This window comes from Lissotriton vulgaris, chromosome 9, assembly GCF_964263255.1.
Source record: "Lissotriton vulgaris chromosome 9, aLisVul1.2, whole genome shotgun sequence".
Taxonomy (NCBI): Eukaryota; Metazoa; Chordata; class Amphibia; order Caudata; family Salamandridae; genus Lissotriton; species Lissotriton vulgaris.
Window position 1 is genome coordinate 868,649,363 of NC_141697.1, and position 22,077 is coordinate 868,671,439.

The 22,077-nt window shown below is 48.7% G+C and overlaps 1 protein-coding gene, 1 non-coding gene and 2 pseudogenes across 2 annotated transcripts in view; 1 reads left to right on the forward strand and 3 right to left on the reverse strand.

The window, feature by feature from the left end:
- The window catches only part of LOC147692392 (cytochrome P450 2G1-like), a 647,292-nt gene that overhangs the window by 538,709 nt on the left and 86,506 nt on the right, over positions 1-22,077 (forward strand). The gene's annotated exons all lie outside the window — the stretch shown is intronic.
- On the reverse strand, positions 842-2,986 carry LOC147692394 (28S ribosomal RNA; annotated as a pseudogene).
- On the reverse strand, positions 3,456-3,609 carry LOC147692395 (5.8S ribosomal RNA). The gene has a single exon (XR_015300245.1). It is a non-coding gene; the product is annotated as a 5.8S ribosomal RNA (ribosomal RNA).
- LOC147692396 (18S ribosomal RNA) lies at positions 4,611-5,913 on the reverse strand (annotated as a pseudogene).

Genomic DNA, 22,077 nt, shown 5'->3' on the forward strand with positions numbered 1-22,077 from the left:
CACAGGAAGGGGTCGCGGCGGGCCTCTCTCACCGACCCGCCGAGCAGCTCAGTTCAGTCCCGGGCAGCAGCCACGGCTTCCGCCCCAGGATCAGGGACGCTCTCCCGACCGGCTTCAGCAGCAGATTTCGGCAGCACCCTAGTCAGGCTGCAATATCTGCGAAGTTGTCAGGTTGGTGGGCTCGCGGGTCTCAGGATCAGTGTAGGATGTTTAAGGCAGCCGGCGGAGTAGCACAACTATGCGGCCATCTTGCCTCACGCCAAGCCACGACCCCCTCCTTACGCCATCTTAACAGGGTTTTTATTCTCCAGGAACTACCCCGTCTGGAATTGGGTTTGTTTGCTTCGCCATTTCTCACTATCACGCTCGCTGCCATGATAGAACCTTGTTTGGCCTGTCTCTATATGCTTCTCTACGCAGAGTCTAGCACTTCAAAGGCAGTTACCGGCTGGACCACTGCGCTTCATTGAATTTCTTCACTTTGACATTCAGAGCACGGGGTAGAAATCACATTGCGTCAACACCTGCCTCAGGCCTTCACAATGCTTTGTTTAATTTAAACAGTCAGATTCCCCTGGTCCGCACCAGCTCTAAGTCAGCTGCTAGGTTCTGTCCAAGGCAGAACGCCAGCCCCACGGCCCCGGGGAGGGCTGACCACCGCAGCTGGAGCGATCCACAGGAAGGATCCCGCTTGCGTCCAGAGTCACTTCTGCATCGGAGGGAAATGCCTCGTCCAGCCGCGGTGCACACTCAGCCCCACTGACCCAGCCCTTAGAGCCAATCCCTTTCCCGAAGTTACGGCTCTAACTTGCCGATTTCCTTTACCTACATTGTTCCGACATGCCAGAGGCTGTTCACCTTGGAGACCAGCTGCGGTTATGGGTATGGCCTGGCGCAAGATTTACACCACCTCCCCCGGATTTTCAAGGACCAGCGAGAGCTCAACGGACGCCGACGGAATGGTGACGCTTTCCAATTCTCTGGCCCCTCTCTTGGGTTGAACCCTTCACAAAGAAAAGAGAACTCTCCTCCGGGCTCCCGCTGGCTTCTCCAGGATCATTTGCGTTACCGCACTGGACACCGCGATGGCGCCTGTCTCCGCCACTCCGGGTTCGGGGATCTGAACCTGACTCCTTTTCAATCGGCCGACGGCAATGGAGGATATTGCCCGTCCCTTCCGACGGCGCTCGCCCATCTCTTAGGACAGACTGACCCATGTTTAACTGCTGTTCACATGCAACCCTTCTCCACTTCAGCCTTTAAAGTTCTTGTTTGAATATTTGCTACTATCACCAAGTTCTGCACCTGCGGCAACTCCACTCGGGCCCTCAACCCGGACTTCGTGCGCAAAGCAGCGGCTCTCCTACTCGTCAGAGCTTAGCCCCCGCGACTCTCAATGCCGGCGTAGGCCGGGTATGGGTCCGACGTGCCAGCGCCATCCATTTTCAGGGTTAGTTGATTCGGGAGGTGAGTTGTTACACACTGCTTAGTGGATTCCGACTTCCATGGCCACCGTCCTGCTGTCTATATCAACCAACACCTTTTCCCGGGGTCTGATGAGCACTGGCATCGGGCACCTTAACCCGGCGTTCGGTTCATCCCGCAGCGCCAGTTCTGCTTACCAAAAGTGGCCCACTAGTCACTCGCATTCCATGCCCGGCTCCACGCCAGCGAGCCGGGCTTCTTACCGATTTAAAGTTTGATAATAGGTTGAGCTTGTTTCGGCCCCAAGACCTCTAATCATTCGCTTTACCAGATAAAACTGGGGGCTCAGAGCGCCAGCTATCCTGAGGGAAACTTAGGAGAGAAACAGCTACTAGATGGTTCGATTAGTTTTTCACCCCTATACCCAGATCGGACGACCAATTTGCACATCAGGACCCCTACGGACCTCCACCAGAGTTTCCTCTGGCTTCGCCCTGCCCAGGCATAGTTCGCCATCTTTCAGGTCCTATCCCGCACGCTCATGCTCCACATCCACGACAGAGTGGGCGAGACGAGCCTGTGGTGCGACTTCCCCTAGAAGCACGTGAGATCCCACCTCAGCCAGCGCCGCCGGCCCTCATCTTCATTGCGCTACAATGGGTTTCGCTTGGCCCTCCGACTTGTGCACGTGTTAGACTCCTTGGTCAGTGTTTCAAGGGACCCACAAACCCCTGGCGCCCAGCGTGGGCCTCCCAGCCCAGCGGCGCAATGCTGTCTGGGTGCACTGAGCACAATCTGCCCCAGGCGACGGTCACGCCGGGAGCAGGGGCCCCATCCCCCCTTCCCTACCCCGGTGCACCCCGAGGTGCCCAGGGGAGAGAGCGGAGGCGGTCAAATCTCCCTCGGCCCCATGGACATGGCAAAGCTGCTGCCAGGAGGACTGTATCACCCTTCACCTGAGCGGAGGGTCACCTGCCACCCAAAGCATTCCCAGCCAACCTTGAGCCGGTCGCGGCGCAGCGCTGAGGAGAAAATGTGGCCTGCGGGTGCAAGTAGGGCCCAGGCGCCAGTCCTGCAGAAGAGATCCGGAACTCCCATGCCACCGACCTTCCTGCTGGGTTGAATCCTCCGGATGGACTGCACGGACCCCACCCATTTACCTCTTAATGGTTTCACGCCCTCTTAAACTCTCTCTTCAAAGTTCTTTTCAACTTTCCCTTACAGTACTTGTTGGCTATCGGTCTTGCGTCCGTATTTAGTCTTCGATGGAGTTTACCACCCGCTTTGGGCTGCATTCCCAAGCAACCCGACTCCGAGAAGCCCTGATCCCGGTGCCCCGGGGGCCACTACCGGCCTAACACCGTCTGCAGGGTGACCCATGATCAGAAGGACTTGAGCCCCCTGATCGACGCCGGAGAGTCTGTCTTCTGTACACCACATTTACAGCGCCCGCTGCCGGGTGGGATTCGGCGCTGGGCTATTCCCTCTTTACTCGCCGTTACTCAGGAAATCCTGGTTAGTTTCTTTTCTTCTGCTAAGTAATATGCTTAAATTCAGCAGGTCGCCACGTCTGATCTGAGGTTGTAGTCGAAAAAAAATGCGGAATCATCGGGGGGAGCCACCGGGGACGGCCAGATTCATGCCGGAGCAGCGGCCTGATGTCCCGAGGCACGTGAATCTTTCCCCAGATTGGATCTGGAGGGGGCTCGCCCTCCCCAAGAAACCTGCCTCGGAGGTGGGCACCCGAGGCACGTGTACGCGGTCAGCCGGTGGGACACCACAGGGACACCACAGACAGCCACATGCGGCACGCAGCCAGGTGCCCTGGGGCGGACCAATTGCTGGAATCCCGAGGCGGGGAAGCGGGGCTAGGTACGCCCGCAGCATACCTCCACAGCAGGACCTGGGAAGGGAATATGCCATGGGCGATCAGGGGGTCTGACCTTGTAGGGGGATGAAGGGAAGCGGAGCTAGCCCTGCGACGGCTCCAGACGCATCCGGGGGAAGCCCCGTGGTGATTGACGATCGAGCAACCCTCAGACAGGTGTAGCCCCATGAGAAACCCAAGGCCTCAAGGTGTGTTCGAAGTGTTGATGATCAATGTGTCCTGTAATTGACACTATTTCTCACAGTTAGCTGCGTTCTTCATCAACGCGCGAGTCGAGTGATCCAGCGCCAAGAGTCACAGGCAACTTTTCGAAAACGTGTCCCACCTGCGGGCGCAAGAGAGGTGGAAGGAAGGCAACGCCGTCCGTCCCCCACCCGCATGGCGAGACGGCCCTGGTGCCCCATTTAAAGTTTCCCATCTGGGAGTCAGGCTGCATAATTGGGAGGAAAAAAGTGTTACCAGACGCTCGGCCCGGGAGTCCCCCCACCCACCGGCGAGAAGGGGGCTCCCAGAGCAATGGGAGCAGACAGCCTCACCACTGCTGGTTTCTCCCGGAGTAACAGGGAGGGACCGCGTAAGTCTTCAAGCCCCTCGGCCAGGCCGCACTGGACCAGGTCTAACTGGGTACCTGGCAACGAGGGAGATTCACCCCACCTGCACGTCAGCCGTCTGTCAACGGGCGGCCCGAGCCATGCCGGCAAGCTGGTGAGTAGCCCACCCCACCATCTCCCGGGTTGGAGGCACTAGAAGGGAGGAGCTAGGCAGCTCCCCATCCCCCACGCCTCTCACCAAGAGGAGCCGGGGTCCCCTCGCAGGCCCTCGGCTCCTTCTCTTCCCAGCCTGTCTGCTGCATGAGAAGGGACGTTCCTCTGTCGCCTGAAGCCCGGTCCAGCCAGGAATTGGACACGGGAGGGCCCAGCCAGCAGCCGGGGCTTTTGAAGGAGGGGGTGGTACCAGACTAGGCAAGCACTGCCATTCTTTTTCCCCCTCCACAGCAGGTGGATTGTGCCGGGTGAGCTTGGGTTAAGTCTCGGGAGGGCCTACCGCTGAGCCCCTAACAGGAAAGGGACAGGGGACGGGGGCCGTCCCCAGTCCCTCGCTCGTCGGTCAGGCCCTCCCCGGAGGAAGAGGCTCACCAAAGTCCCGGTCCTCACCCAAGTGCCCCATGCGGCCAGGGTCCTCTCCGTTGGCCAGGGTGCGCCAGGGCAGAGCCGGGCCCTGTGCCTACAGTGTGTGCTTGCAGGAGGCGGCCGAGGGCTTCGGGCAGCGCCATCGGTAACTCGGGCCGCTCCACCGTTAATGATCCTTCCGCAGGATCACCTACGGAAACCTTGTTACGACTTTTACTTCCTCTAGATTGTCAAGTTTGATTGGCTTCTCGACGCTCCGCCAGGGCTGTTGCTGACCCCGGCAGGGTTGATTCGAGGACCTCACTAAACCATGCAATCGATAGTAGCGACGGGCGGTGTGTACAAAGGGCGGGGACCTAATCAACGCAAGCTTATGACCCGCACTTACTGGGAATCCTTCGTTCATGGAAAATAATTGCAATCCCCAATCCCTATCATGAATGGGGTTCAGCGGGTTACCTGCACCTGTCGGCGAAGGGTAGACACACGCTGATCCGTTCAGTGTAGCACACGTGCAGCCCCGGACATCTAAGGGCATCACATACCTGTTATTGCTTGATCTCGTGTGGCTGAACGCCACTTGTCCCTCTAAGAAGTTGGACGCCAACCGCTGGGGGTCGCGCAACTAGTTAGCATGGAGGAGTCTCGTTCGTTATCGGAATTAACCAGACAAATCGCTCTTCCAACTAAGAACGGCAATGCACCACCACCCACAGAATCGAGAAAGAGCTATCAATCTGTCAATCCTTTCCGTGTCCGGGCCGGGTGAGGTTTTCAGTGTTGAGTCAAATTAATCCGCAGGCTCCAATCCTCGTGGTGCCCTTCCACCAATTCCTATAAGTTTCAGCTTTGCAACCATACTCAACCTGGAACCCAAAGACTTTGGTTTCCCAGAAGCTGCTCGGCGGATCATGGGAACAATGCCGCCGGATCACTAGTCGGCATCGTTTATGGTCGGATCTACAACGGTATCCGATCGTCTTCGAAACTCCGAATTTCGTTCTTGATTAATGAAAACATTCTTGGCAAATGCTTTTGCATTGGTGCGTCTTGCGCCGGTCCAAACATTTCACCTCTAGCGGCACAATACAAATGCCCCCTGCCGTCCCTCTCAATCATGGCCCCTGTTTTGAAAACCAACAAAATCGAACTAGAGTCCTATTCCATTATTCCTAGCTGAAGTATTCAGACGACCGGCTTGCTTTGAACACTCTAATTTTGTCAAAGTAAACGCTTCAGACCCCCAGGACACTCAGTCAAGTGCATCAAGGGGGTGCCAAGAGGCAGGGGCAGGGACAGGCGGTAGCTCGCCTCCCGGAAGACCTTCAGCTCGATCCGAAGATCTGACTACGAGCTTTTTTAACTACAGCAACTTTAATATACACTATTGGAGCCTACCTGGGTGGGAGGGCACGCTGGAGGGGTGTGAAGAAGTGCGGTTGCATAGGCACTGGCGGGCCCAGCCGTGTCCCCTGGGAGGGAGAGGTGGTCCGACGCACAGTCAGAGCGAGACGCAGGGGTGCCTGAGCCTGGCGGCGGTGGCACCCCTCGGAACAGTCGTTCCGAGCTACTGTGGAAATGTGCTGGGCAGAGAGGGGTGATGGTGTGACACAAGGGGCCTAGGCACATGCTGGGCAGCAGCACCCGAGGGCCTGGTGCCACCTGACCCCTTCCGCTCGGGCCGTATCACTGGGGGGGGCATGAGTTGCTAGGGCCGCTCTGCCTTCGCTTTGCTGGGTAGGGTGAAGGGCCTCAAGCCCGACAGCAGGCCATCGAGTTGGACGGGCCATGTGGGGTGGATGCTCCGTGCTTAAATCAACAGCCAAGGTTGGCCAAGCAGTCCATCCCGAAACGGACCAAGAGTGCCCAATCAATCAGAGTACGGCTGGGGCATCCCCTGGCAGGCCACCCTGCATGGTGGGATGCCAGCTTTGTGTTCCTGCCTTCTCCCGGGGCGAGCACTCTATACTGCTGATGCACTAACACCCTCCTAGTAGCATCAGGTTTGGGAACCCTGGCCTCAGTGTAAAGGAGTTCATCCTCCCAATAGGATAGACACAAAAGAAAAAAGCAGCCAGGGAATTTTAAGCTGCACTGCCTGAAATAGTCACTTCAATTGATTAAAAAAAGACGTGCTTCCCACCTCAATGGCCAGCTACCTGTTGACCATCCAATAAGAAATAGTTCAACACAAGAATTACACATACATCTCATTTAGAACACAATGAATAATACATATTCGGCATTGAGTTAATACTCATAGTTCTTCATTGTTGAAATCAATCTTGATCACTTTTTTATGTTCAGAGGAGCTCAGCCAACGTGCTTCACCTAACAAGGCTTCATCAGGGCAAAAAGATATGGTGTGCATCAAAGGAACATTGTAAGAAATGTAATTCTTCACAAGCAAGTCGTGGTAGTCGGCAATATCCTCATCAATTGATCTCAGAAATAGTACTTCGACTTCAACTCAACCGTGGGTCCTACAGAGAGGAAATTAATCCTGGCACCGTTGTCACATAAATACATATGCCCCACAGGTCTGCAGTATTCAGTAATTCTTTTACATCTGATCCTCTTTTCATATATTAGAATATATGCCAAGTACACCATGCCGTCCTTAAAGGGTTATCTAAGTACGGTGCCTGCCATTTATTTTCGGTGCTCCCGGCGACATAGAAATATGGTCCTGTGGGAACCACTGGCATACCCACTTTTGTGTGCAGCAACTTGCTGCCTCAGAATTGGGATAGGTTCTTTGTCCCTGGCACAGATCTTCCTTTGAGGGTACCCCTAGTCCTAGGAGCTCTGCCAGTTAAGGCCCACAATCCTGAGACTCAATTCCCTCATGGGCTGACAAGTCTTCTACCTGAGAAGAGGAAACCTTTATGTGTGTCTTTTCAGAAGTTGGTTTCCCAGTTTTCTTGCCTTTTCTCTTGGAGGAATGGGCCATTATTCCAGGCTCCAATGCCTCTTGTCCACCCTGGGCTTTGCTTTGTGCTCTAGTTTCCACACACACATATTCAAGTATTCCCCACATATCTGCATGGGTTCTCATGTCTATCTCCAGATCATTGTATGCGAAAAACAATTCCTAGGCAATCATAGATATAGACAACAATGCATGTGCGGAGAGTATAGAAACAATCGAAAACAAAGGGGTGTTCTAAAAAACATATAGTGTTTTTTTGTTCATTAATAAAAATTCAGAATAAATTAAAAACCATTAAAGATTCATATAGCAACACATCTGTATCACAGTCAATTTGTACAATAAAAATACAATATTACTGTAGATTAGGGTTGTAATTAGTATAATGAAAGTATAGTAACATTCAAATAGTGTAGTAATTTTTCTCCAGATCATTACCAGACGCCTCATGGGACACATTCTGCGTGATTGACCTCCTGGGCTGATTCTATTGGTCTCTGTGATGTATGGCATTTGTGGGATTCCGTGCAGCAGTCCTATAGCCACATGTCCGCAGCCCACAATACTGAATCCAGAATTAACATCCTTTGGCTGCCAGCTTGTGACTTTCTCCCACTTTCTCCCACTGCAGACTGCTCAGATCCTGCGGGGGCATATCTGATTATGCACCTCTCCTTCTCGAATGGGGTACTCAGCTGAACTCTCTCCGTTCGATGTGGAGATTTAATGCATGGCACCTGATGGATCAGGAATATGTTGAAATCGTAGAGGAAGAACTCCAGGGCTTCTTGGGAACCAACTAGGATTTGTTGTCTTCTGCTCGGACTTATGGGCGGCGAGCAAGTATAACCAGCTGGCCTGCTTAAATAGTATGTAAGGAGAAAGGAACTTTGCCAATTGGTACAGGTGGCGGATCTAGAGGCCCAAATTATTGTCCAATCGACTAATGTCTGGCACTGCCATCGTCTAGACTGTGGCAGGTCCTCCTGGAATAGGTGAAGCAGTGCTGGAGAGCATTGACCCAGTGGGTGTACGACTCGGGGGAATAAGTCCAACAAATTGTTGTACTGGCTGGCGACCAGTGATGTCTCTAGCAGGATTGTGCCAGTCATTAGAGAGTGTGACTCTCTGTGAGGGTCTGCCTGCGATTGTGCAAACTATCAAGGCATTCTACCAAGATCTAAACAGCACCCCCGGCCCACAATGCGGGATCGAGGCTCCTCCTCCTGTAGGAAATCCCTCTGACTCTTTGGCCTGAGAGCTCGATCAGCCTCTTATGGCAGAAGAGGTAGAATTTGCAATAGCTGACCTTCAATCTGGCAAGACCTCTGGCCCAGACGGGTCCCCCATTAATTTCTTTAAATGCTAAAGAAAGCGTTGGGGTGTGTCTCCCCCCCTCCCCGATTTTGATAACACCAGTATTGTGTGTATATCTAATGCAGACCTGCCTGCAGACCAAACTTCTCTTACTGACCGATCTCTCCTCATTAATGTGGACATCAAGATCTTTGCTAAGGCATTGGCCACCAGATTGAGCCAGACACTTTCTTATTTAATCCACCCACACCAGTGTGACTTTCTGCTGGGCAGAAGCACCGGAGATTGCATTCGGAGGGTACAGATGGCCCTTTCTCAATCACACCGCCTAAGCCAACCCTTGGCACTCCTTCTTGTTGACTTCCAATAGGTTTTCAACACGGTTCCCTAGCTGTTCTTGGAAGCCGTGCTCCACAAAGCAGTCTTAAGAACCATCTTCCGCAGATTGGTGGACCTTCTGTCTTACGCCCCTGCCACCCAGATCTGGGTCAAGTGTCCTCTCTCAGCCCTTCTGCATCCTTAGAGGCATGCATCGGGGTTATCTGTTTTTCCCCTATTGTTTGCCGTAGCCATAGAGCTGCTGGCGCGCCTACTAAGCTGTCATTCTTGGATTCTTGGATGGCAGTTGGAGGGTAGAGTGAAGGACCACATTGCTCTTTATGCGGACCATGTTCTGCTCTTTCTTGGGGACTCATGCCCTAGATGTCTTGTAATCGTCCATCTTGATGGTGAGGCCTCTGTCCTGCGTATCAATATGCGCAAATCGCTCTCGGGAGTGTCTGGAGATGCCTCTGGACAGCACTAGTGCCCGGATGTGACAGAATTCCTTTAAAAATCTTGCTTTTTTTTCTCCTACCTCCTGGATCTGGCCTTGTCCCTTAAGTTTTAACTTCTTGACTCCAGTTTAGATAGGGACCTACGTAGGTCAACCCACCTGCTGCCGAACCCGATGGGATGCATCGCAGTCTTCAAGATGAGGTGTCTCCCCTGGTGGAAAAGACAAGAATGCAACCATATTTCATACATAAGGTGCATTCCTGCCCTTTCACATAGGCATAGGGCAGCGCAGTAATAAGACTTGTGGTGCTGCCCTACGCCCGTGCCTCATAAATGAGGCCCTTAGTTTGTAGCCAGACCTTGACCATGCCCCCAACCACTGACCTTTAGTTTGCTAAACACAGTTTAATTTATTTCCCCAATGTATAAATGATTTGCTGTGCGAATTGGGGGCATTTATGGTTGTCGATAGTTGGCAATGATGAGGAGGCCCAAGTTCTAGAAATCCTTGTCAGGAAGGGGTCCTTACGCCTAAATGCTTTTGACAGGGTGGTCTCAGCATCAAAAAGTTCGAAGACCTCTGGTCTAGAGCAAGGGCCGATCAACATGAATCAACAGCATACATTGTTATTTAACCTTGAAGTCTTCAGCACAAAGTGTACAGACTGAGGTTGCCGTGTAAGTCTAGGGATGTGGAAAGCAGACCATTCTCAGGTGAAGAAAATCAAGAAGTTTAACTTACAACAACAGATACATGTAGTGTTGTGTGCAAAAGCGGCAAAGTGGCAAAATGGCGTTTAAACTTCTAATACCCTTATGCTAACATGGCAATGTGTGCAGGTAGAACCTGGTCTTCACTACAGTGCATGCCTATAAAAATCAATATATGAGATGATGGGCTGCCTCCAAAAGCACAATAAGATATGGGGTGGGTGGTGGGCATATCATTGGTACCGTTGTAATCAGAAATGTGACTTGATTGTGATTCTTTAATGGTGTATTCTGACGCTGCTGTGATGGTGATGTATGAATATTGGTTAATGATGCCTTGTAACACTAGACCTACTAAAATGTGGTTATTTAAAAATGAATAGTGTACACAATCCATCCATATACTAAATATTTTTCTCATCAAACTATAGAGACACAGGTTAGTTTGTCTCCCTATAGTGCTCCTGTGACCCATACGAGAACCAGAGAGTGCAGAGAATAATCAAATAAACACATGAAATAATTTCTGGTGTCCATTCAGGGCTCATTGGACCCCTATGGAAGGCAGGGGGTGCTGGAAAAATCTTATAATTAATTACATTTATAAATAATTGTTTGTGTCCTTGCAGAGCCACCAGGGACATAATGGAGAGGCAAGGTGGTGCAGGGAAACATTTAATCAAGAAAATAAGTAATTGTTGGTGTCCATCCAAGTCCTTGGGACCCCTAAGGGAGGCAGGTGATGCATGGAAACATCAAATAAATCAACAAAATAATTTCTGATGTCCATTCAGTGCCCATAAGCTGTCTATAGGGGCATGGAGAGGGCAGGCAAAAATCAAATATGTGAATAAAACACAACATTTTCTCAATTCGGCTACAAGCATAAAGAAATTTACCCAAATTATTTTTTTAAATATACTGAAACCTCATAGGGGTCTTTCATCAATGTTCCTAGAAAATGGCTTTTAAAGTGGACTAAAAGATTGTAATTCACAATGGCTGCACACAAAATAGTGGAAGGTAGCTCATAATCCACATAACAATCGAAGGAGGAGGTTTGGAAAACAAACAAATTGCCTGCCAAACCCACTCATTCACTCACTGGCTACACAAAATGGCCATGGCAGTATGACCATCAACACATGGCTGCTGATGGAAAAGCAGACACTGGCTACACAAAATGGCCACCGCCACATGGGCAGCAAAGGAGGAAGCATGAAAAACAAAGAACACAGGGCTGACTATGGCAAACACGCACAGGTTACATAAAATGGCCACCTCTGCATGGTCGGCAAAGGAGACATGGAGAACAAAGTGCACAGTTGCCCTGTCCTGCCTGGAGACCCCCCCAAAATAAAACTTGATTTAACAAACAATGCCGAAAATGAAAATTAAATTAACCTGAAAATTTCCACAAACTCAAACAACGCAACGCATCATGAATTACCCCTGCAAAATAATTTTACATTTAGCTGAACAAAAGTAAAAGACACACAGTTGATGGACGGAATGCAGAACAAATCAAAACATTCACCCCCAGTCAAGAGATCTGGGTTAAATCCATCATTCTTTTGCTCAGCATACCACCCCAGTTTACACCTGGCCATATGCAAATCAGTCTTGACCCTGTGCCTCATGGCAACAGTCCAGCCCAAAATTCCAAGCCAGGTCCTCCCTGGACAGTAAACACGCATCCTAGGACCGGTTTCGCCTTCAGCCAGGATAGCTAGATTCCAGTGGCACAGTAAGCCCAGGACCCACGTCTGGGCATACCTGGCGGACTTAGGGCGAGAAAGCAAAAGACACACAATTGATGGACGGAATGCAGAACAAATCAAAACATTCTCCCCCAGTCAAGAGATCTGGGTTAAATCCATCATTCTTTTGCTCACCATGCCACCCCAGTTTAGACCTCGCCACATGCAAATCAGTCTTGACCCTGTGCCTCATGGGAACAGTCCACCCCGAACTGCCAAGCCAAGCAAGTGGGTACCCAATTTGTCCTTATCCCAAGGGGAAAGTGTCTCTATGGCAGTTACACAGTTTGAAAGGACCGTGACTGAGGCACTGGACGAACTTACCCCTATTCAATTACGCCATCGAGCCAGGAAAAGGCCTTCAGCCCCTTGGTTCTCCGAACATCTTAGACTTCTTAGACAAGAAGTAAGGAGGCAGGAGCGACTATGGCATTCCGGTTGGGATCTAAAGGATAGGGAAGCCCATAAGACTCTGCTGAGGAACTATAAAGGAGAAATCATAAAGGCCAAACAAGAACATTTTACGGCCTTGACAACCTCAATGTCCTCTCCTAAAGAGCTCTTCAGGGTAGTGGACTCCCTTATAACTCTCCAAACCCCAGATCTCGTAGTGGCATCCCAAGAGCTCTGCAATATTATTGCCTCTTTTTTCCAGGCAAAACATTTAGACATTTACTCTGCATTGGAGCTGCAGAGATCTCTTATTACTGGGCCCCCTGCCCTGGGAGCTATGGACCAAGCCCCTGCAGAAACACCTCCCGTTGGAACCCTAGACTCTTTTCCCCCTCTCTCTCTAGAGGATCTGGACAACCTCCTTAATAAAACCAAATCCGAATCCCCCTTGGATGTATGTCCACTTAGGATTCTCAAACAGTGCAGAGATATCTTTTTGTCCCTGCTGGTTGATATTATGAATAAAGCCATGAGAGATGGCCTTTTTCCCACCCAATGGAAAAACGCGGTGGTAAAACCCCCTACTAAAGAAAGCCTCTTTGGACCCTGCGGTCCTGAGAAATTTCCGGCCCATTTCACTCCTCCCGGCCCCTGCAAAGATGCTTGAAGCACATCTTAACAAGCATCTTGCTGCATATATAGAGAACTCGGGTTGTCTTGACTCCTCCCAACATGGATTCAGGAGGGAACACAGCACTGAGTCTGCCCTCACCATCGTGCTGGATAACATCCGCACGCGTGTTGATGGAGGCCAGACCACCCTCCTGATCCTCCTAGATCTGACGGCGGCCTTCGACGCCCTTTCTCCCTCAGTATTAACAGGTAGGCTAAGGGAGGTTGGGGTTCAGGGGGCAGCCCTAGATCTACTCACTTCTTTCCTCAACCATCGAGTGCAAAGAGTGAAGTTGGGGGAGTATCTATCTCCATCCCTGCCTGTGCAATGTGGGGTCCCTCAGGGGTCGGCTTTGAGTCCGACCCTATTCAACATCTATGTGACCCCACTTGCCAGGCTAATCAGATCTTATGGGATGGAGATAGTATCATACGCGGATGACACCCAGATCCTCGTCTCTCTCTCCCAATCAGGTGCCCCGACTGCCTCCAATTTTAGATCTTGTATGGAGGCAGTCGGGCAATGGATGATCTACAATTCATTAAAACTGAATGGAGAGAAGACGGAGGTGATGGTGTTTGGAGGGAAAGAGGATGTTTGGTCATCTAGTTGGTGGCCAGACTCATTAGGAGCCTGCCCCACCCCCACCTCCTCTGCAAAAAATCTAGGGGTCATGATCGATCCCGCCCTCAATCTGGATAAACAGGTCAACAGAACCATCTCTACCTGTTGGGGCATCATCCACATCCTCAGGAGGATCAGACATTACCTATCATTGCCGGCAAGGAAACAGCTTACAGTTGCCCTGATTGGCTCCAGGCTGGACTACTGGAATGCGCTGTATGTGGGACTGAATAAAAGTCTACTGCAGCGCTTGCAGGTAGTCCAGAACGCTGCTGCCAGGTTTGTCCTGGATCTTCCCAAACGGTCCTCAGCCACAGTGGCTAGAAAGCTGTTACATTGGCTTCCTGTGGAGGACTGTATCTTCTTTAAGACCCTGTGCATGACCTATAGGGCATTAGCTAAAAACAGTCCCACTGGTGTAGGATCCATCTTGTCCCGCTACACCCCTGCTAGGAACCTATATACGTTGGTAGGCGCCTTGATGCCTTCAGGTTATTGTTTGCGCAATATAAGTTTTATTCAAATCAAATCAAATCAAGCCAGGTCCACCCTGGACCAGAAACAAGCATCCTAGGACCGGTTTCGGGGTTTCACCCCTCTTCAGCCAGGATAGCTTGATTCCTGTGGCACAGTGAGCCACCCAGGACTCACGCCTGGGCATACCTGGCGCACTTAGGGCGAGAAAGTAAAAGACACACAATTGATGGACGGAATGCAGAACAAATAAAAACATTCACCCCCAGTCAAGAGATCTGGTTAAAATCCATCATTCTTTTGCTCACCATGCCACCCCAGTTTAGACCTGGCCATATGCAAATCAGTATTGACCCTGTGCCTCATTTAAAACACAATATATCAACCATGTCTCGCACACACACATGGTGAGCAAGCACATTTGGAAGAGGGTAGCTGACAACTAAGTTATCTGGCTACATGGGCCTGGACTTTAGCAGCCAGCTCATCATATCCACCATCTGGTACATGCAGACAAAAATAAATCATTTAGTGCAAGACTATCCACATGCTCCTATATGTTTTAACCTCTTCCGTACCCATGACGAGCTGGTCTCGTCATAATGGCTCCGCGCTGCCCACGCGCGATTGATTCCCCGCCTGCGGGCGAATTAATCAGTGGCGAGGTCGTGATGAGACCAGCTGGTCATGAGCACAGCTCCACTGTGACTCATGATAAGCTGATCTCGTCACGAGCTCCGCGGCGCCGCGCTCAACTCCCCCCCCCTCACGCACCGTGGGGGCGAATTACCCCTGCAGGGAACGGGTTAGAAAACATATTGCAGAGCAACAGTGAGAAATGTGAAACTTCTTCAAAAATACACCAAAAGCCTAGTGTAGGGCAGATGATTCCCCAAACAGAAAAACAACAACATCCCTGTAAAATGATAAACAAGTCAGTACAAAATTCACAAAAAAACACAAGAAAATGCAGAAAAAGGTATATTTAACCTTGGGATTTAACTATCCAAAAATGTGCCAACATTTTCCCTTGAAAAAAGTTAATCCAACATTGACCCGTACCCACCGACAATATTACAAAATCAAAAAAGAACAAAAGTAGTGATGCATACCCTCCCACAAAACAACAAACGTTTTCCAAAGTGCGGCATTGAACTTACTTGGGTAGACCCCTAAACAATAGGCATTGGGAAAACCAATAGGTCAAGCTTATGCGTGAGCTGTTGGCTTTAGCAATGTGTTTTAGCCCTGTTGTACACCAGTGTGGCAGCTATTCAGCATCGCTAAAAGTTAGTGGCATGGAGGTTTGTACAGTAGAGTGGCATAGATTGTCCTGCGGTGGAGAGTCATAGAGTGGAGTTTCTTAGATGTAGTGGCATAAAGTGTAGTGGTATAGTGTTGTAGAGTGGAGTGGCATATAGGGGAGTAGAATATTTTAGAGTATTGGAGAGTCGTATAGTGGAGTGTCGTATTGTGAAGTGTCACAGTGGGGTAGAGGGTATTGGAGTGGCATAGAGTAGAATGGATTAGAGTGTAATGGAATGGATGTGGTGTTGTGGAGTGGATCTGGGTGGAGAGGAGTGTAGTGGATTATCGTAGAGTGGCATAGAGTGTCCTGCGGTGGGGCATCATAGAATGGAATGTTGTAGAGTGTTGTGGCGTAAAGTGTAGTGGTATAGTGTTGTAGAGTGGAGTGGCATAGAGATGAGTAGAGTATTTTAGAGTATTGGAGAGTTGTATAGTGGAGTGTGATATTGTGGAGTGTCACGGAGTGGGGTAGGGGGTATTGGAGTGGCATAGAGTAGAATGGATAAGAGTGTAATGGAATGGATGTGGTGTGTGGTGTGGATTGGGAGTAGCGTGGAGTGGATTAGGGTGGAATAGATTGAGTGAATTGGAGTGGAGTGTATTAGAGTGGAGATTTGTGGATTATGGTGGAGTGGATTACAATGAAGCGGATAACAGTGGAGTGAATTAGAGTGGAGAGGATTAGATGGAATAGATGAGAGTGGAGTGGATAAGAGTGGAGTGGGTTATAGAGGAGTGGATTAGAGTGGGATGAAGTGGCATGGAAAGAAGGAAAAGACAAATGCATACAAACACAACCGGATTTGGGGCATCATATAGCATTGAGTCCGCTCTTGTGGAAATATCAGAAGCTATAACGGAATGTTTGGACGGGGCGGCAGAGCGGCCCTGATTTTATTGGACCTCGCTGCCGCCTTCGACACGTCCCTCATCAACAACTTCTCTCTAGGCTCTCTCACATTGGTGTGTCTGGCCAGGTTTGGAAGTGGCTCAAATGCTTCCTAGAAGATCGTACCCAGCAGGACTGGATGCCACCTTTTTCCTCTACCCCCTGGAAAGTGGCTACTGGTGTTCCGCAGGGCTCGACTCTGAGCCCCTTGCTCTTTAACATTTATATTACACCTCTGCTCTTTCTCGCAGAGGAGCTGGGTGCTAAAGTCATAGCTTATGCGGATGACACCCAGCTCCTCTTCACTTGGAAGGAAAGTGTGGTGTCCCCCACAGCAGCCCAGTGTTGCCTTGCGGCTGTCTTCGGATGGCTGGCTCGGGCACAGCTGAAGTGCAATGAGGGCAAGTCTGAGGTTTTTCTTTATCTCAGATTTATCGCTCAAATAAAGCGACTGGCGGGGGCGTGCTTCGGTATCCTAAAATCTCTTAGGAAGTTCTTCCCTCTGCTACCTAAATCAGCTAGGGAAATGGTGACTCGGCCACTCATCCTGTCCCGCATTGACTATGCCAATGGTCTGTATATTGGACTTCCAGGGTATCAGTCAAAAAAACTACAAGTAATACAGAATGCGTCTGCCAGGGTTCTGTTGCAGATCCCTGGGCGCGCAAGCATGAAACAGCATCTACGGGACTTGCACTAGCTGCCTGTGGTCCATCGAGTCCAGTTCAAGGCCCTTACTCTGGCTCATAGAGCCCTGCATGGTCTAGGCCCGCTCTACCTCCAGAGGCGGTTTTCCTTTTATGTTCCTCGCAGAAATCTCTGCTCTGCTACTCAGCGACTGATTGCCATTCCCCGCTTTCGTAGGGTTCGGCAATGGGGTAATTCCCTTTTTGTTAAGGCTGCGGAGGCCTGGAATTCTCTTCCTCTGGAGCTGCGCAGTATTCAGGACACCATGCTATTTAAGAAACAGTTGACGACCATCCTCTTCAATCAACTCACCTAATTTTGCTGCTTTGCTGTTATGTTCACCAACCGCGCAGGGACACTCTTGAATATCCGTGCGCGATACAAATGTTTAATAACATAACATAACATAACAGGAGTCATCCTTAAAGAATTGCTTTCAAGGATAAAGCCCCTGGAACTCTGCACCCAAAAGCACACGCTAAAAGAATGAATGTGACCTTGTTCAATTTAACTTGTGCTCATGTAAAGTGCTCCAGTACCACTCGGTCGGAAAAATTGTTAAAAAGAGAAGAAATAGTACCTCAGTCACAGCATGACCAGCCGGCAGGCACTAATTAAGAGAAACCAATTTGTACAAGGAACGGATTAAAATAGAACTTTGATCGAGTGTGTTAGATCCTATATCTTATACTTATGTTCACAAGACTATGCCTGGGATTATAAAAGGTATTATCATTTGTACCTTGTATCCCACAAGTTGTATCCTATATAAATGTTTACTCACCTGTTTTGTATTGTATTGTATTATGCCACCATCAGTGCTCAATCTCAGGACTATCCCTACTTTCGATCCTTCTGGTTCACAGTGTGGGCCATCCCCTCCCTTCTTCCTCCTTCCCTCTCCCTTTAACGCTTGTATCATGTTCGGTGATGAAAGATCGATATGTGATGTCCTCCATAGTGGTTCCTCCCATTGCCTGAGCTCCCCTCTGTTCCTTGGGACTATAGAATGTTCAACAAAACATTCCAACTATCAGGAGAGGTACCCCAGTAAAGAGCTGTGCCTCTGCTGTGACTGTGGTGTTATCAGTGCATCTCTCTTCAAGCACATCATCCTCCTGGTCATTTATTCGACAGTCCTACAAAATGTCTTCTGGGGACATTACAGAGATTCAGTTTCTCCACTACAGCATATATTTATATAAGGGAAGCTGAAATTGGGATGCACATCCTTAAAAGAGATGCATCACCATGTCATTCTATTTGCATAAACTATCGTCAGTCTTTTCTTTGCTTCCTCTTACTGTTGTAAGGTGGTTGGATGATCTGGTCTTGATATACATCTTGGTCTTTCTGGCTTCCTATTTTAATTCACTATTTAGATCACTCACCTTCTTGTCACCGGATTACTTACATTGTAACAGTGGACGAGCAATTTTGCACTGGCATTTGCACTGATTGACCAATGTAAAATTGCATTTTCAGCCTGTTGCAATAATTGGTCAGCTCCAATGTAATTTTGCGCTAGCAGGTTACTGGAACGACAGAACAAAAATACCTTGTCACCAGTGAAAAATTGCACAGTCATTGGTGCATTGAAAGTGATCTAGCGTCAGCAGACGAAGTTCAAGAAATGTGGACAAATTGTCAGGTAGTGTGACTGTAAAGTGAATCTATTGTTATTAGAGTTGACCAGAAGGCTATTGCAGAGATTGCTATACATTGTACATGTCCATTGTTCACTTTCTGTTGTTTGTTTTCTTTATATGTTTTATTTAGTGCATTCATTTTTTAATTAATCTTTTTGATGGCTGTTATTGCCCAACGCAAAGATTTCACATCAGACATCCTTCCACCACCTCGGAACTTTGACTCATGGTTGTCATTATTTTAAAACATTTTAGGAAACTAACATAGAAAGCAGCTGCTTAGCATTTAGCAGCTTTCCATAAAAGGAATCCGTTGGCCAACTGAAGATCGCTTTGAAAATCACCATGACAGTAATACATTACATGTTAGTGATAACCTATATTCGAACACTGGAATGTTGGAAGGTCCATTGAAGGCCCAATTACTGGCTGGTATAGGCCTTGAGCTCAAACATGCCATTGTTTCTTGTTTTGTTTCTTTATTTCTGCTTGTTAAAATTAGAACATTCTACCCTCAGTTCCCCTTAACATAATCTTGGGATCACAAAAATGAATTTCTTACAGTTTGAAAAGAGACATTTAAAGCTCACTCACACAAACACAATATACAGGGACCCATACTAACACTGCTACCCTCACATAGGCACATCCTTCATGCTGCACTCACCCAGGCATATGCCTCACTCCGCACTCATACAGGCACGACATTGGAACTTTAGACCACTTACCCTGCACTCATAAAAGATAATGCTAATCCTGCATTCACACAAGCACATCCCTGACAAAGCCCTCACAAAAGATGGTGGTTATCTTGGACTCACACGAGCACACTGCTCCCACACAGGAACACAACTCACTAAGAAGGAGCAGAGTTTGGACAGACGGTGGCATGGGAGATACAGGTTGATTATCTTTTGCATTGCTCCACTAGTGTAATTCAAAGCTTTTAAAGTATGCTTCACTGAAACCTGAATGACTTCTGTGTTTATTTAATCTTTTATCACCCACACCTGGAACAGCACTGCAAACTATATGGGCCTGATCTTTGTACATTGTTGCTGGGAAGAGTCAAGACATCCAATACTAATTCCATCTGTCTTCTAGAAAACAGGTTTTCCTTCTGGTGAAAACAAATGCTAAAAGAAAATAAAGATACAAATACAGAAAAACAAAAGAAAAAAATATGCAATCTAAATGTGGAGAGCAAAAACAACAATTGATGTACAGAATGCAGAACAATTTCATACATTCACCCCCGTACAGAGATCTGGGCCTAAATCCATCTTTTTTTTGCTCACCATGCCATTCCAGTTTGGACCCAGCCATATGCAAATCAGTCTTGACCATGTGCACAATGGGAACAGTCCAGCCTGAACTGCCAGGCCAGGTCCTCCCTGGACTGGAAACAAGCATTCTAGGACCGGTTTCGGGCTTTCAGCCCTCATCAGCCAGGATAGCTTGGTTCCAGTGGCATGGACAGCACGGGACCCACATCTGGGCATACCCATCCCACTCGGGTTGACAAATGCAAAAACAACAATTTATGGACAGAATGAAGAACAATGTCATACATTCACCCCAGTACAGAGATCAGGAACAGTCCAGCCTGAACTTCCAGGCTAGGTCCTCCCTGGACTGGAAACAAGCATCCTAGAACTGGTTTCGGGCTTTCAGCCCTCATCAGCCAGGATAGCTTGTCTCCAGTGGCATATAGAGCACGGGACCCACGTATGGGCATACCTGTCCCACTCGGGGTGACAAATGCAAAAACAACAATTGATGGACAGAAGGCAGAGCAATGTCTAAATGTGGAGGGCAAGTACTTCAATAAAAAAAGTTTAAAATGCTGATGTATAGCCGACTCCACTATGTGATCACTCAGGCATCACCCGTGAGATTTAGTCGCTCTCACCTCACATCCCACCTGTTATGTAAAGTGTTGTTACCCATATACAATCTATTGTAGTGTTTCCTGTTAAATTTATTAAATAAATAAGGGAATGCCTAAATGTGTTTCTTAATGAAAGCTTTGCATTGATCTACCATCTAGAAATATTAAAAACTGATACAGTGTGCAGAATACCGTTTCAAGGTGGTGGCATGGTTTTAAAGCTTACAGCAGTGATGCCTGGTGTTCTGCATAAGACAGTTGTGGTCTGGTAGCAATAGCAGCAAAGCTTCTAGTACTCTCACTTTTCAACCAGCACTGGTCTGCATTTGATGGTGAGCTGTTGAGGGATGAACTAAAAAAAATAACTCCTGCATTCGGACTTCTGTATGTGCAGAGCAGCACAGAGTAAGCAAGCAATATACTGTTTCTCAAACTCCCTGATATCCTAAAGACCAGCGTTATTCTGCTAGGCATAGCCAAACATTGGCAACAAAGCCAATGGCTGAAGAGGTTTGATTCATTGCCTGAATGTATGTATGCTGTTCTGAAGGGCTGAGCTAGTATGTGAATGTCAGTTTGTCTGATGAACATCTGAAGTGGGATTACCTAAAGCCAATTTTTTTTAAGCAAAGTTATGTATATTTTTTTAAGAAAACATGAGGCTTGAGTGAACTAAAACCGCCTTTTGTTCAGACTTAAAACACACAGAAATTGATTGAGCACAGGGTGCAGGAGACAGAGGGCCTTAGTTCACTCCCAAAATATATGAAGCACCACAATCTTCGTTGAAAGACATGGAACAAGAGTGGTACTGCAGGACAGTGGAAGTTTCCTTTAAAGACATGGAACGCGTGTGGCACTGCAGTGCCAGTTAGTGCAAGCTTTCTTCAAAGTCATGGAACAAATGTAGCATTGTAGGGCCTGTGCATGCTTCATTCAAAGAAGTGGAACCAGTCTGGCAATGCAGAGCCAGTGCATGTTACCTTGAAAGACATGAAACATGTGTGGTACTCACGGCCAGTGCAAGATTGCTTCAAAGAGATGGAACAAGTGTGGTACTGCCATGCTAGCTTTTGTGTAGAACATAGAAACCTTCTATGGGGTCTCACTGATAAACCTGGTTCTTTTAAACCAACAAAGAAGAGATTGGCACAGAAGCTGTAATATAAAATACATATTTATTAACCTCAGATGTGGGAGACTACGCCACACAGTACCCTCAGGAACTGTATGAGGCAGTCTAAGGAGTACAGAAAACAGGGACCATATAATAGGCTTATGTTACATTAGTCAGCATAAAACCAAGGGGAGGTCCTGGCACATGTAAGCATGCAAAATGACTAATATGGGCATGCAAGATTTGCTTGCTCAACAAAATCCGCCTTCAGTCACGGCGTGCACGGAGGCCGCCTTGCATCGCCGTTCACAGAGTGGCACGTATGACGTGTTACGTGTCTCAGTCTGTTGCAGGAGATGGGTTGGGCGGGGGGCGCCCTCTATCTTTTGGTAATTGCCAATGTGAAAACCAGCCACGTAGAAAGGGAATTAA